A 24,531-nucleotide genomic window follows, 5' to 3' on the forward strand; every position below is an offset into this window, starting at 1 on the left:
CCAGGCTCACCTATCTCCCAATCTCTGCCCCTCCAAAACCCTCAGTATGTGTGTCAGAGCCACAGTCTCTCTGCTTCGTCTCCTCTTACAATTTCCCCCAAGTCAATTTTCCTTTCCTTCCACTAATGTCCTAAATGTAATTTCTTATGCACCACAAGTGCTACTTTCTTATGCACCACAAGTATGTGAAACCGTATGATGATTGACTTTTTCTGCTTGACTTATTTCACTCAGCATAATCTCTTCCAGTCCTCCATGTTTGTACAAAAGTTAGGTATTCATCTCTTTTGATGGCTGAATAATATTTCATTGTATATATGGACCATATCTTATTTATCTAATGTCTGCTGAAGGGCTTCTTGGCTTATTCCACAGTTTGGTGATTGTGAGTATTGCTGCTATGAACAATGGGGTACATATAGCCCTTTTGTTCACTACATCTGTATCTTTGGGGTAAACACACAGTAGTGCAATTGCAGGGTCATAGGCTAGGCCTATTTGTAATTTTTTAAGAATTCTCCACACTGTTTTCGAAAGCAGCTGCAATGACTTGCATTCCCAACAACAGCATAAGAGTGTTCCCCTTTCTCCATATCCTCTCCAACAGATGTTATTTTTTGTCTTGTTAATTTGGGCCATTCTAATTGGTGTAAGGTGGCATCTCATGAGGTTTTGATTTGAATTTCTCTAATGGTACTGATGATGAACACTTTTTCATGTGTCTGTTAGCCATTTGTATGTCTTCCTTGGAGAAGTGTCTACTAATGTCTTCTGCCAATTTTTGATAAGAGTATCTGTTTTTATTCGGTGTTGAGTTAAAGGAGTTATTTACAGATCTTGGATAACTGCCCTTTGTCTGTAGTGTCATTTGTGAATGTCTTCTCCCATTCGTGTGTTGTCTCTCTGTTTTGTTGACTCTTTCCTTTGCTGTGCAGAAGCTTTTGGTCTTGATAAAGTCCCAAAAGTTCATTTTCACAATTGTTTTCTTTGCCCTTGGAGACATGCCTTGAAGAAGCTGCTTTGGATTCTGTCGAAGAAGATACTGCCTATCTTTTCCTCTAGGATTTTGATAGCCTCCTGCTTCATGTTGAGGTCTTTTACCCATATTGAGTTTAGCCTTTTGTAAGGAGTTAGAGGATGGCCAAACTTCATTCTTCTATATATAGCTGTCCAATTATCCTAACACTGTTTATTGAAGAGACTGTCTTTTTTCCCGTGGATATTTTTTCCTGTTTTGTCAAAGATTATTTGACCTTAGAATTTGGGTCCATATATGGACTCTTTCCTCTGTTCCACTGGTCAATGTGTCTGTTTTGGGGCCATTACCATGCTGTCTTGGTGATCACAGCTTTATAATAAAGCTTGAAATCAGGCAAGGTGATGATCCCGGTTTATTTATGTATTTAGTTAGTTAGTTAGCTATGTGACAGACAGAGATCACAAGTAGGCAGAGAGGAGACAGAGAGAGAGGAGGAAGCAGTCCCCCTGCTGAGCAGAGAGCCAGATGTGGGGCTTGATCTCAGGAACCCGGGTTCATGACCTGAGCTGAAGGCAGAGGCTTTAACCCACTGAGCCACCCAGGTACCCCATGACCCCAGGTTTCTTTTTCAACATTTCCTTAGCAATTTGGGTCATTTCCAGTTCCATACAATTTTAGGATTGTTTGTTCTAGCACTTTGAAAATGCTGGTGGAATTTTGACTGGGATGGAATTAAAAATATAGATTGCTCTTTGCAGTACAGACATTTTAACAACATTTATTCTTCTGATCCATGAGCATGAGATGCTTTTCTATCTTTTTGTGTCTTTTCCAATTACTTTATGACTGTTCTTTAGTTCATCAAGTACAGATCCTTTTCCTCTTTGGTTAAGTTTATTCCCACGTACTGTGGCCTTCTTGCTGCTATAGTAAATGAAATCAATTCCCTAATTTCCCTTTCTATATTTTCATGGATAGTGTATAAGAAATCAACTGATTTCTGTGCATTGATTTTTGTATCCTGCCACATTACTGACTTACTGTATGAGTTCTAGTAGTTAGGGGGTAGATTCTTTTGGGCTTTCCATATAAAGTATCATGTCTTCTGCAAAAAGAGTTTGACTTTTCCTTTCCTGATTTGAGTACGTTTTATTTCGTTTTGTTGACTGATTGCTTTTTTTAATTTATTTATTTTCAGAAAAACAATATTCATTATTTTTTCACCACACCCAGTGCTCCATGCAAGCGGTGCCCTCTATAATACCCACCACCTGGTACCCCAACCTCTCACCCCCCCCGCCACTTCAAACCCCTCAGATTGTTGATTTCTTTTTATAGGACTTCTAGTACTATGTTGAACAGGGCTGAGACTGGGCATCCTTCTCTTGTTCCTGATTTCAAAGGGAAGGCTGTCAACTTTTCCCCTTTGAGAATCATACTCACTGTGGGCTTTTAATTGATAGATTGATGAAGCTGAAGAATGTTCCCTCTATCCCTATACTTTGAAGCATTTTACATCCTTGTAACCCAGAGACGAATCCCACCTGGTCATGGGGATAATCTTTTTAATCTACTGTTGGATCTTATTAGCTAGGATCTTGCTGATAATCTTGGTGTCCATATTCAGCAGGGATATTGGTCTGAAATTATTTGTTTTGATGGGATCTTTGCCTGGTTTGAGTACCAGGGTAATTCTCGCTTCATAGGCTGAGATGGAAAACATTTATTCTCTTTCTATTTATCTATTTTTCTATTTATTTTCCTTCTGTTTTCTGTTAATCTAAAGAATCCCTTAAGCACTGGCATGGGATTATCACTGTGAAAGTTCCTACAAATGCTAGTATGGCAAATTTTTAACTCATTTTCACTGTACTTCTCCAAAGTTTAGTCCTACTGGTAATTCCCAGAGGTCAATACAAGGATTGTGAGTAATAAGCATCCACTTGGACACCGAACCTTATCTTGAAAGAAGCCTGATGCTGCTAGGGCTTCCAGAGTTTCTTTTACACAAAGTGGTACCTCAATGAATCTGGGGAGATATGTCATCACCACTGAAACCGGTTCACAGGGCAGTAAATGAACAAAAATCATAATTCAGAATCTCTGTTATTGAGTCAGTAATAACTTCATCTAACAAAAAACCTCTCCTCTGAGCAGGGTATAGATTTCCCTCATGGCATTTGATTAAGCATGAGAAAAGAAAAGGCACCATCATGGTCTTTGAGGGCTATGTGAGGGAACAGAGACTTGAGCACTAATTAGGCACAGTCAGCATATGAGAAACTAGGCACTGAAGATTTGGTGTCTTGATTCCAAACCCCCCACACTTTCTCTCATGTCTCCACTGCCTGGAAGGGGCTGTAAATTTCTAGTCTGAGTTTGGCATCAACTGTGACTTTCGTTCTTGCTCTGGAGCCTACTGTGGGGGACACATGTCAGATGAAAGACATCAGTCCCAGTCCTTGCTCAGCATTCAAGTATTTTAGCATCCAATGGGCATTTCTGACACTGATGATTCGTTGTTCCTCCTTCCCTCACTCCAAAACTATTTTGATTACAGGCAGTTTCAGAGATAATTTTCCCACAGTCTTCAAAGTCTGGAGTTCTGGATCAGTTCTCCTTGCTGTGGCAGTCAGGCCCCAGGGCAGTCACATCCCACACTGTCCTCTGGAAGAGTTGAATAAAATTCACTCCAAATTACCCCAGTTGGCATCTAACATTCAACCTCAGATAATGTTGACAAAAGTGGAAATGCAGTTTCCTTGTTCATAATTTGTATTCTTCACCTGGGGCAGCCATGGTTTGTGTATGATTAACAGAAGACACTATCCTACCAAAAATAAAAAACAAACAAACAAACAAATGATGTTCTTCAGGGATTGAGCATTAAGGTGGGCACCTGGCTTCCTTCTGAAGAGGAAGAAAGAATTAGCTATGTGTTGCAAGTTGGAGGAAGAAAAACTCAGCAATGGGAAAGGAAAAGCACCACTTAGGTTTCTCTCTAAGTGACCAGTTAAAATAGTCTCTTGCTGTGTTATGCGGACCTTTTGAAGGAAACAAACTTAAGTTATCATTTTGGATAAATATAAATACAAAATGAGACAAATTATGGATTGACGTTTCCTTTTTGATCATATATATATACACCCTTATATAAAAGTATTTACATGTATATGTATATATATGTATATATGTGTATGTATGTATATATACATATATATGATCAAAAAGGAAACTTAAAATATATATGTATGTATATGTGTGCGTATGTAAGTACATGCACATATGTACATACATACACATATATGTATATATGTGTATACACACACACACACACACACACACACATGCACACATACTGCTGAGCTGGGAAGGAAATATCTGCATGAGTAGCAGAAGACTTAAAGCCAGCAAGATTTTGGTGATCATGTGTATCTGATTTGGCTGCTTGAGGGACAAGTGTGGAAGGAATTTGCACAGAACACCTGTATGCCTCACTGGATGCAGTGGGACTGCAATGGCTGGAAGATACTTCCTGAACAGAAAGTATATGTTTGGGGGCCTATGCTTGTAATAGCATTCTTCTAAGTAGTTAATAAGTCCTCTGGCCCAGCCATGTTTGTAGCGGGGCAGCTCAGGGCATAGAATTGGGCCCAGTGCTGATTCAGCAAGTCCTGGGTCAACTAAATCACAAGCTATGTCAAGTTCCTCGTGGGGCTGGGTCTTGAACACATTGGGGAACACAGAGCTGTGGGTACAAGGGAATAAGACTGACAGTTAACTTCTCAGGATTTGAGCACAGCTCTGAAGGGCAGTTGACCTGAGACTTTAAACCTTAGCTTGGTGGCCTGAACCCTTCACAGTCTACTTCAAAGGAGCAGAGACTCTCTGTGCTGGAATGAAATAGTGGCGCCCATCAAACTATACACCTTCATTTTATTTATTTATTTATTTATTTATTTATTTATATTGTATTTATTTATTTGACAGAAGGACAAACACAAAGAGAGCACAAGCACGAGAGTGGGAGAGGGAGAAGCAGACTCTCCACTGAGCAGGGTGCCCAATGTGGGGCTCCATACTTCGACTCTGGGATCATGACCTGAGCTGAAGGCAAAGTCTTAATGACTGAGCCACCCAGTTATCTCTATAAACCTTCTTTATAGAAAAGAGAAGACCTTTCTTCATTTTTATACATTGGAGGAGAATTGTTGGATGATATGGTTGTACTATATCCTTTTTTTAAGTATTCTTTACCCCCAATGTGGTACTCAACCTCATGACCCCTAGATCAAGAGTCACTTACCCTTCTGATTGCATCATCCAGGTGCCCCTATGTTGAATTTTTTAAGAAAACTTGACACTGTTTTCCATAGTGGCCGCCCCCATTTACAGTCCACCAACAGAGCCCATTCACAGTCCCAACAATAAAGCAGAGTTCCCTTTCTTCCACATTTCGGCCAAAATTCTTGTTCAGTCTTCTGGATAATAGTCTTTCTGACAGATGACAAGGGACATCATTTTGGGCTTTGATTTGCATTTCCCTGGTGATAAGTAGTGGTGAACATCTCTTCTTGTATTTGTTGGCCCTCTGTGTGTTTTCTTTCGAAAAATATCTAGTCTGAACTCTGCTCATCTTGTAACTGCCATCTGTTTTTGTGTTATTGAGTTGTAGGAGTTCTTCAATATTGTGGATAAGAGACAATTATCAGTTAGGTAGTTTGCAAATATTTTCTCCTCTTCAGTATGTTGTCTGTTCAATGTGTTGATGACTGGAGATTTCCTTTGCTTAACAGAAGGCTTTTATTTCAAAGCAGGCCCAGTTGTTTGATTTTCATTGTAGCCTTTGTTTCTAATGTCAAATCCAAAAGTCACTGTCAAGAGGGATCTCAAGAAACATTCTTCGAAAAAAATTGTGTTAAGGGGATGAATGAATAGATCTATCCTGAAAACCCTGTGTCCCATTGGTTTAATAGTTTCTTGACTGGCTCAGTAACCACAGCATATGACCCTAGATCTCAGAATCTGGAGTTCAAATTTTGGTCATGGAGCTTATTATAAAAAGGCAGGTGTGTTTATAACTTTCTGCTCAATTCCCAGCTAGTTATTTTATGGGCGTAGCTGTTTTATTGAAGTCCTTGCCCCATTGTGACTTTGTTATTGTGGATCGGGTGGGAGAGACATTCAGTTCCATTGCTTTACTTGAGGTTGCCTAGTGTTTCCAAAGCCACTTATTGTGGAGACTGCTGCTTCCCTATTTTACATTCTTGGAGCTTTTGTTGTAAATAAATTGACTACATATGCGTGGCTTTTTCCCTGGGTTTTCTACTCTTCCATTAATCTTTGTCTCTCTGTAGGCCAATACTATACTATTTTCATTTCTACAACTCTGTAATACACTTTGGATTCAGAAATCATGATGCCTCCAGGTTTCTTTTATCTCCAGATGGCTTTGGCTATTCAGGGCCGTCTGTGGTATTATTCACTTTGTAGGATTATTGGTTTTATTTCTAAAAATCCCAGTAGACCTTGATGGGGTTTGCAGTGAATATTTAGATGCTTTATATAGTGTGGATTTGCATTACATATATTCTAGTGCTCCATTAGCAGGGGATGTCTCCAGACTTAATTCTGTCTTCTTCAAATCCTTTAATTAATTATTTAACTTTTAAGTGTACAGGTCTTTCACCTCCAGGTGAAAATTATTCCTGTGTATCTTATTCTTTTTGAGTGATTATTAATTAAAAATTACTTTCTTAATTACTGTCCTTGATAGCATGTTATTCGTGTATAGAGATGAAAATCATTTTTGTATGTACAATCAATGTTCTTATGTTTAGCACTTAATCCATCTGTTAGTTCTACAAGAATTTTTGTAGAGTCATTAAGTGATCAATATATGACACCACCTTCTCCTAATAAGTAAAAAATAAGCTGGGAATATAAGTTGGTATCTTCTAACTGGGAAAAGAGGATACAGATATGCTGAGTGATAGTTTTCAAATTGTCCAAAATGTTTTATGGTTAGTGTAAGCAAAGGAATCCATAAATATGGATTGTTTTCTTTTACTGCTTTCTTTCAACCAGATATAAAGAACTGTGGTGTGGACCAGTTATCTCCCATGCTATTCCACCGTACCCTTGTGCCTCTTGGGAAGCATCCACCATTCTCGCTACTTTCTATCTTGGAAACCAGGGCCTGACTCAGCAACTCAGAAAATTATTTCTTGAAATAGTGCATTTGGGGAAAAGTCCATTTTCCACAGATTTCCTAGAAGACACACACCAAAACCTTGAATTTTATGGAACCTTTTTGATCTCTCTGTGAATCCTTGAAGTTGCCCAACATTGACAGTGGCTTGTTTTGCAGACAGAGAAGGGAACTCCTGAAATGACTCCTGGGGTCACCAAAGGGGTGTTTGTGCTCTTAACAAGGACACTGACACTGCTCCACCTCCACAGAAGATACAAGCTAACCTCATTTTGTACTTCCTTCACAATCTCAGTGAATTTCTTTAAGGAGAGAATACATATTATTCTGCAGATTCTTGTGGATCTATTGGCAACTCCCTACAAGTGATAACATAAGGTACTACAGTGACTTAACTGCATCCGTTTTACAACTACAAATACATAAAATTATAAAGGATTGAATGAAGGTCCGTGGACCCTCCCTTCAGAAAGACAGATAATGAACCTCAAATGCGTCACAGATCTAAATTCAAGAGCCAAAACTATAAACCTCAGAGAAGAATGCCTAAGAAGAAATATTCCCTGACCTTAGCTTTGGCATCTGTTTCTTAAGGACGACACCAGAACCAACAAGTGGAAGAGCAGGTACATGGGTAAATTGGGCACTGACACAGATTCCTTTCCTCTGGACACTGCACGTGCTCCCAGGCACCAGGCAGGAAATGAACGAATCATTTCTTTCTACATCCCACTTAGCAGTACCCATAACATTCTAAAATTTAAGGATGGGGTCTGTAGCTCCAGAGCCCTGCTTGGGATCACCCAGCTACAACGTGGCTGTGTGGGGGCCTGAACTGCTGTTTATCTGCTATTGAACTCTGTGTTCCATGCACACGGCTTACCCCTGGAACTCAGAGGTGCACAAAGCTCCACATCCATCCCCCAGGCCTGGAGACCTCACTGATTTCAAGGGGCAGTTGTGCCACCTCTGCCTGGACTTGTCCTGGGTCTGTTGTCTGATGATGCTGTAACTTAGCACTGAGGACTCTCCCAGTACCTGCCAGCCTTTTTCTGGGAAGGAGGAGGTTTCTCCCTTGGTACAAAGGCTCATGAAACCAAAGAGTTGAAAAGTCTTCTGAAACATCTGGATGAAACCTTCTTGTGAGGCTGGGCCAACAATGCTGGCAAGACCTGGGTTCAAATCCTGCCTGTAACTGAATGTGGAGCATAGAATGTGGCAATTTCTTAAAGTTTTGGTTTCCCTATTTGTCAAACAGAGCCAGCATTTTAACTTCTGTAAGGAATTGTTATGGGGCTTAATTGACGTGATAATACTCTAAAAAGATACTCAGTAATCCATAGCTTTACCTGCTAAAATTGGCCCACAGGTAGCACATTGCTGTCATGGGCTCTGGGTTTCTGCCTTACTGTGCCCTTTCAGCCTGCCAATCCAGGCTCCCCTGACTCAGTTGTCCTTCCAGAAAGACCTCATCCCCTCCAGTATGGGATCCCACAACACTGGTCCTCATTCATCAGTCTCAGGCCAGCCATGGGACAGGATGTCACCTGGAGCTTGTGTCCTGGACATGGACAATCCTCAGTGTGGAGACTGGCAGGCTGGAGCCCCCTGAACTGTCACCTGGTTTTGGAACAAATATTGGTGTACCTTGTGATGGGGCTCTTTCTCCCCAAATCACAGAAATTAGCTGTCCTCCATTCCAGTATGACTGTCACACTTTCCCCCCATTGTGTTATCAAGGAATCTTAGGCTTCCTTGGCTGCCTAGGTCTCACTGCCTTTCCATGGTTGGGGATGAAAGTATTTTATTGATGGCATTTTGGTTTTTGATGGACCTGTTTTGATGGACCTGGCCACTCCCTATAAGCCAACACAAATCATGTGTCACTGACTAATATGGCAGCACCCAGCCCATGGCAACCCTATCCCTAGCGCTCGAGCTGTCCTTTCTGACTGAGTCCCACTCACTGGCATTTCTTTCTCTTCCTGCAGGGAGAGCCCCAAATGTCCTCTCTCTGAGAATATCTTCTGTGCCTGGTTATCTCCATGTTATGGCAGAGAAGACAAGATTAATGACAGTGGCCTCTAATAGATTATCAGATCAAGTGGACTCCTCTTACATGACTTTGGGGGAAGAAAGGGGTCTCCTCAGGAAGCACATCCCCCTCTCTCAGACAAGCTTAACTTGAGGGATACCAAGGTTGGTGTTGGAAGGGTCAGGGAATCACACCTAGAAAATCCTGAATGGTGTGGATGAGCTATGTCCAGTGGCAGAGCCCCTGGTTGAGGCTCTGTCCAACCTGCAGCTTCCATGAGCAGCCAGTGTGCTTTGTAAATGCCTGTCCTGCTCACACAAGTTCAAGGGGTTCTTCCTATTGCCACTAAATCTACATCTGGCTGAACAATTGTGTGTGACCCACTTACCTGCACTGTTTTCGAAGGTTCCCCCCAGAGAGTATTGGGTTCATCCAGGAATGGCAGGGAACAAGCTGAGAGGAGTGGCCTGGCCTGCACCCCTCTGCTGGCATGGAGCAGGGTCTGGTTGCTCTAGTTAGCATCTAAGTTAAGGAACACAAGGGAATCAAGTGGCTTGAGCATGTCACCAGACAGGGCATGGGTGAGGTGTGTTCCAGGACTCAAGGCAGGAAGCTTGTGGGAGAGGACATATGACGGGGCATTTGAGCAGGCTCTTCCATGCTCTGTGGTCACTCCCAATACCCTGTTGGCTCGTCCACCTCATGATTTCAGTTTTCAACTATAGAATCCAGGATCCTTCCATTCCAAAGCAATGCTTCTCCTTAATAAAGAGAGCATAGGGAAGCTAGCAGTCAGGCCTCCATAAATGTGGTTAAAGTGTTTTCCAGTATTGGTGTTTATAGGAATCATTTGTAGAGAAACAGAGATTCATGTCACAGACATGCTTATCACTTATATTATGAGAGGCAAATAATTTTAAATGACTTAGTTGTTCAACAGATGGGGATGCTGGGTGCTGTCACTCACTATGAATGCCTAAGGGGATTGCAGTGAAAGTGCCTGTCCACAGTGGGGGTATCAGGTATCAAGAGTGCAGCCCTGGAACCTTCCCTTCCCCACTCTCTCACACACATATGTGTGCGTGTACACACAAACACACACATTACACTTACTAGGAAAGGCAGGGAAAAGAGACACCCTGTGTTATGGGTGATTATTTCTTGGAAGAAGGAACGTGCCTTCTCTTTTCATATTTAAATCATTATTTACTACATAAACATAGTCTGGATAAAACCTAAAGAACTATTTACTTCAATACCTAGATTGTTAGCAATAAATGATAATATTTAAGATATGATTTTAATATTTTATAATATTAGGATAGTTTGTACATAATCTATCCAGGAAAATGAAAGAATTGAAAGAGGCTCATGGACCCAGACATTTCTCTTGTGGTTTCTGCTTTTCGGGCATCCTTCTGAAAGGGAAGCCTATCACAGATAATGAAAATAGTTCATTTTGGGGCTTCCCGTGATCTTTCTTCTTTCAGGAACATCTCCATGTAATAAAATTTTATTTGTATAACTTTTTTAAAAGGCGAATCACTCTTTTTTTTCTCTCTCTTTTTTTTAAAGATTTTATTTATTTATTTGACAGAGAGAGATCACAGTAGACAGAGAGGCAGGCAGAGAGAGAGAGGGAAGCAGGCTCCCCACTGAGCAGGGAGCCCGATGCGGGACTCGATCCCAGGACCCTGAGATCATGACCTGAGCCGAAGGCAGCGGCTTAACCCACTGAGCCACCCAGGTGCCCCCAAAAGGTGAATCACTCGTATATTCTGCAGACAGACAGAGAAAGCCTTATTGTACGATTCCAGGCACACGAAAATCCAAATCAAGTATGTATCAGAGACTGAGAGAAGAGCAGTGGTTTCAGGGACTGGGATGAAGTAATGAGCAGTGAGTGATTAGTAGCAAAGGTGTCTCTGTGATGGAAATGTTATAGAAGTAAATGGTTGTGCCAAACTCTGAATATGCCTAATGAGACGTAAATATAACATTGAAAAGGCTCTGAGTAAAATTTTATGTAAACTCAAATTCTACTTTATTTATTTATTTATTTTTAAATTTTATTCATTTATTTTGACAGAGAGAGATCACAAGTACGCAGAGGCAGGCAGATACTGTAGGGAAAACAGGCTCCCCACTGAGCAGCGAGCCTGATGTGAGGCCCGATCCCAAGACCTTGAGAACATGATCTGAGCTGAAGGCAGAGGCTTTAATGCACTGAGCCACCCAGGCGCCCCAAATTCTACTTTATTTAATGACCAAAATCTATTAAGTCATTATACAAGTGTATATGAAACACCAATATTATGAAGAAGGCAATGACAGGGGAAGGTAAGGCATTGTTTGGGGCTGTAGCCTGTACCAGCTGCAACTCAGGGAATAGGTTGGTTGCTCTGCCGAGGTGGTTCAGTCCATTCAGGAACTCCAGAAGCAGAGGCAGAAACCTGCTGGACCTCCACTTTAGGCAAAGGGGCTGCTGGATCTCCCATCTCAGGGGCGTGAATTACAGCTCTGACTACCACCTGCACTGGCCCCAAGAGCGCAGGTGAAGTCACTGTTCTTCTTGACTGATGAGCAATAGCAGCAGGGACCGGGTGGGCCAACTCAGGCTCCAAAGATGTGGCAGGTGCCAGAATGGGTGTTGGGACAGGTTCCTGAGGTGGATCAAGATCTTGCTCTGGGGCTGGTGTTGTAGCTCCAAGAAGAGAAAGTATCATCAGCATGATTGACTTCCCTCTTGCCTTATAAATGAAAGAAACCTTTCCCACAACCCAATATGGTCTGTATTCAAGACCCAATCCTTGGAATGTCTCCCCAACTAAGGCCGTGGAGACAGGGATCTGAGATTACTCAGTCCTCTCAGAACAATAATAATCTATGGAGGTTTACTCAGTGTGGCCCACCCTGTCTCCTCCTCAGGTGAACATCCGTCACCCCCAGTCCTCCTCACACTCCGGCTCTGGCTTCGTGAGCTCAAGTTGCTGCAGGTGTGAGAGCAGAAGCTGGGCACAATGCTCCAGGTCTGAACAAGGCATATTGAGCCCCACGTATGCCAGCAGCATATTCAGAATATTGTTCCAGCCATGTGTTCATGATGGAATAGATGGCCCTGGGGACAGGTAGGTAGGCAGAGAAGTCAGAGGACAGGGCACCCATCCAAACCAATATCCCAGGGAACCCCTGTGGAAACATGGGCCCCTGGATTTCCAGCTCCTGTCAGAAACCAGTCCTGAGATTAAGAGTCACTTATGGTTTGTCTCCCTCCCTATCCCATCTTGTTTCATGGATTCTTCTCCTACCCACTTAAGCCCCATGTTGCATCACCACTTCCTCATATCAGGGAGATCATATGATATTTGTCTTTCTCCGCTTGACTTATTTCGCTAAGCATGATACGCTCTAGTTCCATCCATGTTGTCGCAAATGGCAAGATTTCGTTTCTTTTGATGGCTGCATAGTATTCCATTGTGTATATATACCACATCTTCTTGATCCATTCATCTGTTGATGGACATCTAGTTTCTTTCTATAGTTTGGCTATTGTGGACATTGCTGCTATAAACATTCGGGTGCACGTGCCCCTTTGGATCACTACGTTTGTATCTTTAGGGTAAATTCCCAGTACTGCAATTGCTGGGTCATAAGGCATTTCTATTTTCAACATTTTGAGGAACCTCCATGCTGTTTTCCAAACTGTGGGTTGCTGGGGGGAGGGGGGTTGGGAGAAGGGGGGTAGGGTTATGGACTTTGGGGAGGGTATGTGCTTTTGGGTAAATTGGAAGGGGAGATGAACCATGAGAGACTAAGGACTCTGAAAAACAATCTGAGGGGTTTGTAGTTGCGGGGGAGTGGGAGGTTGGGGTACCAGGTGGTGGGTATTATAGAGGGCACAGCTTGCATGGAGCACTGGGTGTGGTGAAAAAATAATGAATACTGTTTTTCTGAAAATAAATAAATTGGAAAAAAAAAAGAAAAAAAAAGAAACCAGTCCTAATCCTTCTCCACCTGTTATCTGTCAGTCTCGCCCAGGACAGGCCTGGTCACAGATGGCAGCCTGGCAAAAGAGCATGATGGGTGGGAGTCTTTGATCAGTGTTGTGAGCACTTCTCTCCTTTTAAGGGGATCTGGAAATACTTCTCAGTCTGTCTCCTTGCTCACATGCTACATGAATTCACCTGCATGCGCCCAGGGACGGGTGGTGTCTGGCTTCACTGCATACACCACTTACTCTGTACACACCATTTACCCTCACTGAACACACCACTTCTCTGTAAAGATCCAAACAAGGAGTGAACAAAAGTACTCTATCTCTATCCAGGCCCTCCCAGCATCCACCCAATACGTCAAATTTTGCATCCTGTGCTCATCTGCTGCCTTATTCACTAGGTGCCATGAGTGGGTCTCCCTCCACTGACACTAATCTCCCACAGGTTGTGAGTTGTGTGGTCCCTGACCTCTCACTGGGTCTCCTGAGCACCCTCTGAACACCTCGTGTCCAGGTTCTAACAGACTTGTGTGTGACGGTTCCTAATCCTCAGTTCAGAGTCCTAGAACTGGGTTAGAGATAGGGCTGGGAGGGGGAAGAGATGGAGAATGACCCTCTTAGGGGTTGAAGATGTCCTCCATCCCACTATGCTTTTCCACAGTGCTCAGACACCAACCATATTTCCCCAAAACACCTTCTCATTTTCCAAAAAATCTCTCAGTCATTTACCCTAAAACAGGAATAACAGATGTGTAGATGAAGGTCCAGTAGGCCTTCTAATTCACAATACCTCACTACCCTGGTGGAGAGGGAAGTCCCTCCTTTATCAGCTGAAGCTAACTCACACATTACACTTCTCCTGAGCTCTGCTGACCTCATTATAGCTGGAGAAAATGCACTTATATCTAGAGGAGGCCAGGGGGCATCACATGAAATGTCCTGTGGATACTACCTCTCATTATCTGAGCCCTCATAAATATGCAGCCCTGGGGTTCTGTCTGTTCTGTGTAGGGATCATATTCAACTCCTATATAAATGCCTTCACTGAGTGGGGATTCCTGAATGATTGATGAATGAAAGTGCCCCAACGAGCCCATCACATATATGTGAGTGGGCCTGGCCCCCTGCTCACACCCAGGTATCCCTACTCCAGATTCACCCAGACACAGATTCGAGATGGAGTCTCAGATCTCCCATTTAATGGCAAAACAGCCCAGCTCAAGACCATAGTGATAGTGAGGGATCAGGCAGAGGCTTCTTCATGTGGAGCAGGTGAATGCGCATATAGTGTGACTACAGGCCCTCTAGCAGGCCACAGGAGTAGGCACCCAGGTATACTTTCCCTACAAGTCCCCACTGATTCCCTATAATAACTCTGCCTCAGTTAGGATCAAATTGAGGTTTGGGGAAGCTTGGAGACGTGCCAAAGTCTCTCAACCAGGCATTGGCCAAATCACACTTGGCAGTTCGGGGCAGTGTGCTTACCTGGCAAATAAGAGGTCTAGCACCTCTTTTGTGGTTGCTAAGGCTTGGTATCTACCCAGGAACATGTAGACATAGTTTAGGTCTCTTCTCAGGAAGGCAGGTGCCAGGTGTTCTATGTCTGTCTCCAGCGTGTTGGCCCGGTTTGTAAATAGCACAAAGATCTCATTTCTATTTCTGATTGAGCTATTTTTACCTAGAGGAGACATGAGTCAATGCTAGAGCCATCAGGAGAAGTGGGTGTTGGAGGGCAGACTGATCCCCCAGATCTCAGTGACTTATGGCAAGAGGTGGGACGAGAGAGTCCACAGCCCTAAAAAGAATAAGTTGACTCAGTGTTTCATTGGGTTAACCATAAGGCTCTTGTTTTTCATTCAGGTCATGTTCTCAATGTCCGGAGACTGACCTCATAGGTCTGAGCACACTGGGCAATGTCTGCTTGGTGACTCTGTCTCTCCCTACTCTTCTCCCCACTCTCTTTTTGCCTCTCTCTCAAATCCGTCAATCAACCAATCAATTAATAACCCTTTAAGGAAAAGAAAAATGTTTCTTGGCACCCATATAAGGATTTGAAGTAAATGATGTCTGATATGATTATATCTCTGGCCACTTTGTGAGCTGAGTACTGTTAGGACCACCCTGCATTAATGGCATGAATCCTGTGATTTCTTTCTTTTTTTTTTTTTAATTTATTTCTTTTCAGCGTAACAGAATTCATTTTTTATGCACAACACCCAGTGCTCCATGCATTATGTGCCCTCCATAATACCCACCGTAATAATACCCACCTGGCTCCCCCAACCTCCCACCCCCCACCCCTTCAAAATCCTCAGATTGTTTTTCAGAGTCCTTCATCTCTCATGGATCATCTCCACTTCCAATTTCCCTCAACTTTCTTCTCTTCTCCATTTCCTTATGTCCTCCATGTTATGTGTTATGCTCCACAAATAAGTGAAACCATATGCTAATTGACTCTCTCTGCTTGACTTATTTCCCTCAGCATAATCTCTTCCAGTCCCGTCCATGTTGATACAAAAGTTGGGTACTCGTCCTTTCTGATGGAGGCATAACACTCCATACAGTATATGGACCACATCTTCATATCCATTCTTCTATTGAAGGGCATCTTGGTTATTTCGAGTTTGGCGACCATGGCCATTGCTGCTATAAACTTTGGGGTACAGATGGCCCTTCTGTTCACTACATCTGTATCTTTGGGGTAAATATCCAGTAGTGCTATAGCAGGGTATTGTGAAGCTCTATTTTTAATTTCTTAAGGAATCTCCACACTGTTCTCCAAAACGGCTGCACCAACTTGCATTCCCAACAACAGTCTAAGAGGGTTCCCCTTCCTCCACATCCTCTCCAACACACGTTGTTTCCTGTCTTGCAAATTTTGGCCATTCTAACAGATGTAAGGTGGTCTCTTAATGTGTTTGTAATATGAATCTCCCTGATGGCTAGTGATGATGAACATTTTTTCATGTGTCTGGTAGCGATTTGTATGTCTTCATTGGAGAAGTGTCTGTTCATGTCTTCTGCCCATTTTTGACATGATTTCCTTTGTGTGTGTTGGGTTTAAGAAGTTTTTCCTAGATTCTGGATATCAATCTTTTGTCTATACTGTCATTTGTGAATATCTTCTCCCATTTTCTGCATTGCCTCTTTGTTTTTTTGACTGTTTCCTTTGCTGTGCAGAAGGTTTTGATCTTGATGAAATCCAAAAAGTTCATTTTCACTTTGCCTTTGGAGACATATTTTGAAAGAAGTTGCTGTGACTGATATTGAAGAGGTTACTGCCTATGTTTCCCTCTATGATTCTGATGGATTTCTGTCTCACATTGAGGTCTTTTATCCACTTCGAGTTTATCTTTGCCTATGGTGTAAGAGAATGGTTGAGTGTCATTCTTCTACATATAGCTGTCCAATTTTCCCAGCACCATTTATTGAAGAGTATGTCTTTTTTTTACTCTATATTTTTTTCCTGCTTTGTCGAAGATTATTTGAGCATAGAGTTGAGGGTCCCTAAATGGGCTCTCTACTCTGTACCACTGGTATATTTTTCTGTTTTTATGCCAGTACCATGCTGTCTTGGTGATCACAACTTAGTTGTAAAGCTTGAAATCAGGTAATGTGATGCCCCCAGTTTTGTTTTTCTTTTTCAACATTTCCTTAGCAATTTGGGGTATTTTCTAATTCTATACAAATTTTGGGATTATTTGCTCCAGCTCTTTGAAAAATACCAGTGGAATTTTGATCGGAATGTCATTAAAAGTATAGAATGCTCTAGGCAGTATAGACATTTTAACAATGTTTATTCTTACGATCCAAGAGCATGGAATGGTCTTCCATCTTTTTTGTCTTCTTCAATTTCTTTCATGAGTGTTCTGCAGTTCCTCGAGTACAGATCCCTTACCCCTTTGTTTAAGTTTATTTCCAGGTATCTTATGGATCTTAGTGCTACAGTAAATGGAATCAATTATCTAATTTCCCTTTCTGTATTTTCATTGTGAGTGTATAAGAAACACTGATTTCTGTACATTGACTCTGATTCCTGGCACATTACTGAATTCCCGTATGAGTTCTAGTAGTTTGGGGGTGGAGTCTTTTGGGTTTTCCATATGAAGTATCATGTCATCTGGGGTGAGAGAGAGATTGACTTATTCACTGCCAATTTGGATACCTTTTATTTCTCTTTGTTGTCTGATTGCTGTTGCTAGGACTTCTATATTATGTTGAGCGAGAGTGGTTAGAGTGTGCATCCTTGTCGTGTTCCTGCTCTCAAGGGGAAGGCTGTGAGATTTTTCCCATTGAAGATGATATTTGCTGTTTTTCACAGAAAGATCTTATGAAGTTCAGGAATGTTCCCTCTATATCCATACTTTGAAGCATTTTAATCAGGAACGGATGCTTGATTTTGTCAAATGCCTTTTCTTCATCCATCGAGAGGACCATGTGGCTCTTCTCTCTTTTCTTATTGATTTGTTCTATCACATTGACTGATTTGCGAAGTCTGAGCCACCCTTGTAATCCAGGGATGAATCCCACCTGGTCATGGTGTATAATCTTTTTAATGTGCTGTTGGATCCTATTTGCTAGGATCTTGTTGAGAATCTTAGCACCCATATTTATCAGTGATATTGGTCTGAAATTCTCCTCTTTGGTAGGGTCTTTGCCTGGTTTGGGGATCAGGATAATGCTGGCTACATAAAAAGAGTCTGGAAGTCTTCCTTCTGCTTCAAATTTTTCTAAACAGCTTAGGGAGAACAGGTGATATTTTTTCTGTGAAAGTTTGATAGAATTCCCCAGGGAATATGTCAGGTCCTGGGCTCTTGTTTTTTGGGAGGTTTTTTTTTTTTTTGGAGGTTTTTGATCACTGCTTCAATCTTGTTACTAGATATTGGCCTATTCCAGTTGCCAATGTCTTCCAGGTTCAATTTTGAAAGTTTATAGTTTTCCAGGAATACATCCATTTCATCTAGGTTGCTTAAATTATTGGCATATAACTGTTGAGAATAACTTCTGATGACTGTCTCCATTTCCTTGGTGTTAGTTATGAGCTCCCAATTTTCATTCATAATTCATTAATTTGGGCCTTCTCTCTTTTCTTTTGGATTAGGGTGGCCAATGTCATACATATATATTATTGATTCTTTCAAAAAAACAGCTTCTAGTTTCATTGATACATTCTCTGTATCACTAGTTTCTATCTAATTATCTCGGCTCTAATCGTGATTATTTCCATTCTTGTGTGTGAAGTTGGTATAATTTGTTGTTGAGTCTCCAGTTCTTTTTTTTTTTTTTTTTTTTTTGACTTCATCAATATTTATTTATTTATTTTTTTTCCAATTTATTTATTTTCAGAAAAACAGTATTCATTATTTTTTCACCACACCCAGTGCTCCATGCAAGCTGTGCCCTCTATAATACCCACCACCTGGTACCCCAACCTCCCACCCCCCCACCACTTCAAACCCCTCAGACTGTTTTTCAGAGTACATAGTCTCTCATGGTTCCTCTCCCCTTCCAATTTACCCAAAAGCACATACCCTCCCCAATGTCCATAACCTTCCCCCCTTCACCCAACCCCCCTCCCCCCAGCAACCCACAGTTTGTTTCGTGAGATTAAGAGTCACTTATGGTTTGTTTCCCTCCATATCCCATCTTGTTTCATGGATTCTTCTCCTACCCACTTAAGCCCCCATGTTGCATCACCACTCCCTCATATCAGGGAGATCATATGATAGTTGTCTTTCTCCGCTTGACTTATTTCGCTAAGCATGATACGCTCTAGTTCCATCCATGTTGTCGCAAATGGCAAGATTTCGTTTCTTTTGATGGCTGCATAGTATTGCATTGTGTATATATACCACATCTTCTTGATCCATTCATCTGTTGATGGACATCTAGGTTCTTTCCATAGTTTGGCTATTGTGGACATTGCTGCTATAAACATTCGGGTGCACGTGCCCCTTTGGATCACTACGTTTGTATCTTTAGGGTAAATTCCCAGTAGTGCAATTGCTGGGTCATAGGGCAGTTCTATTTTCAACATTTTGAGGAACCTCCATGCTGTTTTCCAGAGTGGTTGCACCAGCTTGCATTCCCACCAACAGTGTAGGAGGGTTCCCCTTTCTCCACATCCTTGCCAGCATCTGTCATTTCCTGACTTGTTGATTTTAGCCATTCTGACTGGTGTGAGGTGATATCTCATTGTGGTTTTGATTTGTATTTCCCTGATGCCGAGTGATATGGAGCACTTTTTCATGTGTCTGTTGGCCATCTGGATGTCTTCTTTGCCGAAACGTCTGTTCATGTCCTCTGCCCATTTCTTGATTGGATTATTGGTTCTTTGGGTGTTGAGTTTGTTAAGTTCTTTATAGATTTTGGACACTAGTCCTTTATCTGATATGTCGTTTGCAAATATCTTCTCCCATTCTGTCAGTTGTCTTTTGGTTTTATTAACTGTTTCCTTTGCTGTGCAAAAGCTTTGATTTTGATGAAATCCCAAAAGTTCATTTTTGCCCTTGCTTCCCTTGCCTTTGGCGATGTTCCTAGGAAGATGTTGCTGCGGCTGAGGTCGAAGAGGTTGCTGCCTGTGTTCTCCTCAAGGATTTTGATGGATTCCTTTCTCACATTGAGGTCCTTAATCCATTTTGAATCTATTTTTGTGTGTGGTGTAAGGAAATGGTCCAATTTCATTTTTCTGCACGTGGCTGTCCAATTTTCCCAACACCATTTATTGAAGAGGCTGTCTTTTTTCCATTGGACATTCTTTCCTGCTTTGTCGAAGATTAGTTGACCATAGAGTTGAGGGTCTATTTCTGGGCTCTCTATTCTGTTCCATTGGTCTATGTGTCTGTTTTTGTGCCAGTACCATGCTGTCTTGATGATGACAGCTTTGTAATAAAGCTTGAAGTCCGGAATTGTGATGCCACCAACTTTGGCTTTGTTTTTCAATATCCCTTTGGCTATTCGAGGTCTTTTCTGGTTCCATATAAATTTTAAAATTATTTGTTCCATTTCTTTGAAAAAGATGGATGGTACTTTGATAGGAATTGCATTAAATGTGTAGATTGCTTTAGGTAGCATAGACATTTTCACAATATTTATTCTTCCAATCCAGGAGCATGGAACATTTTTCCATTTCTTTGTGTCTTCCTCAATTTCTTTCATGAGTACTTTATAGTTTTCTGAGTATAGACTCTTAGCCTCTTTGGTTAGGTTTATTCCTAGGTATCTTATGGTTTGGGGTGCAATTGTAAATGGGATTGACTCCTTAATTTCTCTTTCTTCTGTCTTGTTGTTGGTGTAGAGAAGTGCAACTGATTTCTGTGCATTGATCTTATATCCTGACACTTGACTGAATTCCTGTATAAGTTCTAGCAGTTTTGGAGTGGAGTCTTTTGGGTTTTCCACATAGAGTATCATATCATCTGCGAAGAGTGATAATTTGACTTCTTCTTTGCCGATTTGGATGCCTTTAATTTCCTTTTGTTGTCTGATTGCTGAGGCTAGGACTTCTAGTACTATGTTGAATAGCAGTGGTGATAATGGACATCCCTGCCGTGTTCCTGACCTTAGTGGAAAAGCTTTCAGTTTTTCTCCATTGAGAATGATATTTGCAGTGGGTTTTTCATAGATGGCTTTGATGATATTGAGGTATGTGCCCTCTATCCCTACACTTTGAAGGGTTTTGATCAGGAAGGGATGCTGTACTTTGTCAAATGCTTTTTCAGCATCTATTGAGAGTATCATATGGTTCTTGTTCTTTCTTTTATTGATGTGTTGTATCACATTGACTGATTTGCGGATGTTGAACCAACCTTGCAGCCCTGGAATAAATCCCACTTGGTCGTGGTGAATAATCCTTTTAATGTACTGTTGAATCCTATTGGCTAGTATTTTGGTGAGAATTTTTGCATCTGTGTTCATCAAGGATATTGGTCTATAGCTCTCTTTTATGATGGGATCCTTGTCTGGTTTTGGGATCAAGGTGATGCTGGCCTCATAAAATGAGTTTGGGAGTTTTCCTTCCATTTCTATTTTTTGGAACACTTTCAGGAGAATAGGAATTAGTTCCTCTTTAAATGTTTGGTAGAATTCCCCCGGGAAGCCATCTGGCCCTGGGCTTTTGTTTGTTTGGAGATTTTTAATGACTGTTTCAATCTCCTTACTGGTTATGGGTCTGTTCAGGCTTTCTATTTCTTCCTGGTTCAATTTTGGTAGTTCATATGTTTCTAGGAATGCATCCATTTCTTCCAGATTGTCAAATTTGTTGGCGTAGAGTTGCTCATAGTATGTTCTTATAATAGTTTGTATTTCTTTGGTGTTAGTTGTGATCTCTCCTCTTTCATTCATGATTTTATTTATTTGGGTCCTTTCACTTTTCTTTTTGATAAGTCTGGCCAAGGATTTATCAATTTTATTAATTCTTTCAAAGAACCAGCTCCTAGTTTGGTTGATTTGTTCTATTGTTTTTTTTGGTTTCTATTTCATTGATTTCTGCTCTGATCTTTATGATTTCTCTTCTCCTGCTGGGCTTAGGGTTTCTTTCTTGTTCTTTCTCCAGCTCCTTTAGGTGTAGGGTTAGGTTGTGTACCTGAGACCTTTCTTGTTTCTTGAGAAAAGCTTGTACCGCTATATATTTTCCTCTGAGGACTGCCTTTGTTGTGTCCCACAGATTTTGAACCGTTGTATTTTCATTATCATTTGTTTCCATGATTTTTTTCAATTCTTCTTTAATTTCCTGGTTGACCCATTCATTCTTTAGAAGGATGCTGTTTAGTCTCCATGTATTTGGGTTCTTTCCAAACTTCCTCTTGTGGTTGAGTTCTAGCTTCAGAGCATTGTGGTCTGAAAGTATGCAGGGAATGATCCCAATCTTTTGATACCGGTTGAGTCCTGATTTAGGACCGAGGATGTGATCTATTCTGGAGAATGTTCCATGTGCACTAGAGAAGAATGTGTATTCTGTTGCTTTGGGATGAAATGTTCTGAATATATCTGTGATGTCCATCTCATCCAGTGTATCATTTAAGGCCTTTATTTCCCTGTTGATCTTTTGCTTGGATGATCTGTCCATTTCAGTGAGGGGAGTGTTAAAGTCCGCTACTATTATTGTATTATTGTTGATGTGTTTCTTTGATTTTGTTATTAATTGGTTTATATAGTTGGCTGCGCCCACGTTGGGGGCATAGATATTTAAAATTGTTAGATCTTCTTGTTGGACAGACCCTTTGAGTATGATATAGTGTCCTTCCTCATCTCTTATTATAGTCTTTGGCTTAAAATCTAATTGATCTGATATAAGGATTGCCACTCCTGCTTTTTTCTGATGTCCATTAGCATGGTAAATTCTTTTCCACCCCCTCACTTTAAGTCTAGAGGTGTCTTCGGGTTTAAAATGAGTTTCTTGGAGGCAACATATAGATGGGTTTTGTTTTTTTATCCATTCTGATACCCTGTGTCTTTTGATTGGGGCATTTGGCCCATTAACATTCAGGGTAACTATTGAGAGATACGATTTTAGTGCCATTGTATTGCCTGTAAGGTGACTGTTACTGTATATTGTCTCTGTTCCTTTCTGATCTACCACTTGTAGGCTCTCTCTTTGCTTAGAGGACCCCTTTCAGTATTTCCTGTAGAGCTGGTTTGGTGTTTGCAAATTCTTTCAATTTTTGTTTGTCCTGGAAGCTTTTAATCTCTCCTTCTATTTTCAATGATAGCCTAGCTGGATATAGTATTCTTGGCTGCATGTTTTTCTCGTTTAGTGCTCTGAAAATGTCATGCCAGCTCTTTCTGGCCTGCCAGGTCTCTGTGGATAAGTCAGCTGCCAATCTAATACTTTTACCATTGTATGTTACAGACTTCTTTTCCCGGGCTGCTTTCAGGATTTTCTCTTTGTCACTAAGACTTGTAAATTTTACTCTTAGGTGACGGTGTGTGGGCCTATTCTTATTGATTTTGAGGGGCGTTCTCTGAACCTCCTGAATTTTGATACTCGTTCCCTTTGCCATATTGGGGAAATTCTCCCCAATAATTCTCTCCAGTATACCTTCTGCTCCCCTCTCTCTTTCTTCTTCTTCTGGAATCCCAATTATTCTAATGTTGTTTCGTCTTATGGTGTCACTTATCTCTCGAATTCTCCCCTCATGGTCCAGTAGCTGTTTGTCCCTCTTTTGCTCAGCTTCTTTATTCTCTGTCATTTGGTCTTCTATATCGCTAATTCTTTCTTCTGCCTCATTTATCCTAGCAGTGAGAGCCTCCATTTTTGATTGAACTTCATTAATAGCTTTTTTGATTTCAACTTGGTTAGATTTTAGTTCTTTTGTTTCTCCAGAAAGGGCTTTTATATCTCTGGAGAGGGTTTCTCTAATATCTTCCATGCCTTTTTCAAGCCCGGCTATAACCTTGAGAATTGTTATTTTGAACTCTAGATCTGACATATTACCAATGTCTGTATTGATTAGGTCCCTAGCCTTCGGTACTGCCTCTTGTTCTTTTTTTTGTTATGAATTTTTCCGCCTTGTCATTTTGTCCAGCTAAGAGTATATGAAGGAGCAAGTAAAATACTAAAAGGGTGGCAACAATCCCAGGAAAATATGCTTTAACCAAATCAGAAGAGATCCCAAATCGTGAGGGGGGATTTCTCCCCCCTCACGATTGGGTGAGGGATCTCCTCTGATTGGGATCTCCTTTGATTGGGATCTCCCAATCTCTTCTGATTGGGATCTCTTCTGATTTGGGGATAAAAAGAGGTTCAAAAAGAAAGAAAGAAAAAAAAGAAAAAAGAATTAAAAAAAAGAGATTGAATTAAAAATTCAATCAAGAATTTAAAAAAGAATTAAGAAAAAAAAGATTGAAGAGATTAGGATCTCTTCTGATTTGGGGATAAAAAAAGGTTCAAAAAGAAAGAAAGAAAAAAAAGAAAAAAAAGAATTTAAAAAAAAGAAAATGAATAAACAAAAGTATAAAAAAGAAAAATATATATATTAGATAATCTAGTTAAAAAACGTTAAAAGAGAAAAGGGTAAACGTTATAAAAAATTTTAGCAGAAGAAGAGAAAAAAAATGAACAAGAATAAAATTAAATTAACTGCAAGACTGAAAAATCACAGGCAGAAAGCCATGAGTTCCGTGGTTTGTTTTCTCCTCCTCTGGAATTCTGCTGCTCTCTCCTTGGTATTGAAACTGCACTCCTTGGTAGGTGAACTTGGTCTTGCCTGGATTTCTTGTTGATCTTCTGGGGGAGGGGCCTGGTGTAGTGATTCTCAAGTGTCTTTGCCCCAGGCGGAATTACACCGCCCTTACCAGGGGCCGGGCTGAGT

The sequence above is a fragment of the Neovison vison genome, chromosome 7 (genome assembly GCF_020171115.1).
Source record: "Neovison vison isolate M4711 chromosome 7, ASM_NN_V1, whole genome shotgun sequence".
In the NCBI taxonomy this organism is placed as follows: Eukaryota; Metazoa; Chordata; class Mammalia; order Carnivora; family Mustelidae; genus Neogale; species Neogale vison.